The following is a 2037-nucleotide window of genomic DNA, read 5'->3' on the forward strand; positions in this document are numbered from 1 at the left end:
CATCATTTGGGATCAGGTAAACTATGCCCTAAATGAAACATGCTGGGAGGATATCTTAAATTACATGGACCCACAACCAATGCCTGAAAGAATCACCCTCCTGGTAGCTGAAGTATGTTCAAAAGGTATATTCCTGTAAGACAAAAGAAAGAAGAAAGAAGTAAACTGGAGAGAGACGCTCCCTCTACAGGAAGACGAAGAATCATTGACTCCTCAAGAATGCTAGATTATCTGATACACGGAAGGTACTAGCAGTAGAAAATATTGAGCTGATGTTAAAGGACTCATACAGAATCCAGGAGAGACAAGAGGAGCTAAAAGCGATTAATGAAACTGAAAGAAATTCAAAATATTTCTTTTCATATGCCAAAAACAAGTCAAAACCCACTTCAAGTATAGGGCACCTGCTCAAACAAGACAGATCCTACACTGACGACAACAAAGAAATGAGAGAGAGACTGAAATTGCAGTATGACTCAGTGTTCAGCGAGCCACTAACCAGTTTAAGATGAAACGCCAAACAATTTTTCTTGAAGGAGCCTCAACCCTGCCAATGTAGAAGCCAGATTTATGACATAACCGTAACTCCTCTAGACTTTGAAAGACATCGACAGCGCCCATGCACTCCAGCCCCAGGCCCAGACTCACGTGGAACTCGGTGTTCATTAAAAACTGCAAGAAACCCCTCTCACGGGCCTAAGTATGCTATGGAGAAGGAGCTTAGACACAGGCAGAGACTCATAGTCACTAAAAACAACAGATATAGCCCCACTCCATAAAGGTGACAGCAAAGCAGTAATAAGAACTATAGACCAATAGCTTTAACGTCACATCATAAAAATCTTTTGAAGAGGATTCTAAGAAGCAGGATGTAAACCACTGGACTCCCAAAAATTGCACAACCCAGAGGGCAACATGGTCTCAGGCAGGTCGCTCCTGCCTTCCTGCTTTCTTATTTTATGATGATATGGTCCTAGATGCACTGGAAAACAAACAGAATGTGTGTGTGTGTGTGTGTGTGTGTGTGTGTGTGTGTGTCTGTGTGTGTGTGTGTCTGTGTGTGTGTGTGTCTGTGTGTGTGTGTGTGTGTGTGAGTGTCTGTGTGTGTGTGTGTGTGTGTCTGTGTGTGTGTCTGCGTCTGTGTCTGTGTGTGTGTCTGTGTGTGTGTGTCTGTGTGTGTGTCTGTATGTGTGTCTGTGTGTGTGTCCTGTGTGTCTGTGTGTGTACTCCACCTGTTTTGTACTCACCTATTTGTGGTTGCAGGAGTCAGTCACAGCTCCTGGCACTCCACCTCTTCGCTGGTGCTACTAGAGTCCTCTCTCTCCCTGCCCCTGAAACCTATCATACCTCGCCTTACAACTATGTATGGTTCCTGCCTCCACCACATCACTTTCTAGGCTATTCCATGGCCTGACTGCTCTATGACTGAAGAAATACTTCCTAACATCCCTTTGATTCATCTGGTCTTCAACTTCCAGTGTGACCTCTTGTGTCTGTGTCCCATCTCTGGAACATCCCGTCTTTGTATCCACCTCGTCTATTACTTTTAATGTTTTTATATGTCGTTATCATGTCTCCTCTGACCCTCCTGTCCTCCAGTGTCAGTCAGGCCGATTTCCGTCAACACTCTTCCTAGGACAATCCCGTAGCTCTGGGACTAGTCTTGTTGCAAACCTTGCACTTTTCTCTAATTTGCTGGCTTGTGCTTGACTAGGTGTGGATTCCAAACTGGTGCTGCATACTCCAGTATGGGCCTGACGTAGATGGTATACAGGAAGTCTTAAACGAATCCTTACTGAGGTATCGGAACGCTATCGTAGGTTTGCAGGCGCCGTATGCTGCAGCCAGTTATCTGATTGATGTGCCCCTCGGGAGATGCTCGGTGTTATACTCACCCCAGATCTTTTCCTTGAGTAGGGTTTGCAGTCTTTTGTGCATCTAAACTATATTTGTGTCTGCGGTCTTCTTACCCTTCCCCAATCATGACTTTTGCATTTGGCAGGGTTAAATTCAAAGGAGCCAGTTGCTGGACCAGGC

The sequence above is a fragment of the Cherax quadricarinatus genome, chromosome 56, assembly GCF_038502225.1.
Source record: "Cherax quadricarinatus isolate ZL_2023a chromosome 56, ASM3850222v1, whole genome shotgun sequence".
Lineage (NCBI taxonomy): Eukaryota > Metazoa > Arthropoda > Malacostraca > Decapoda > Parastacidae > Cherax > Cherax quadricarinatus.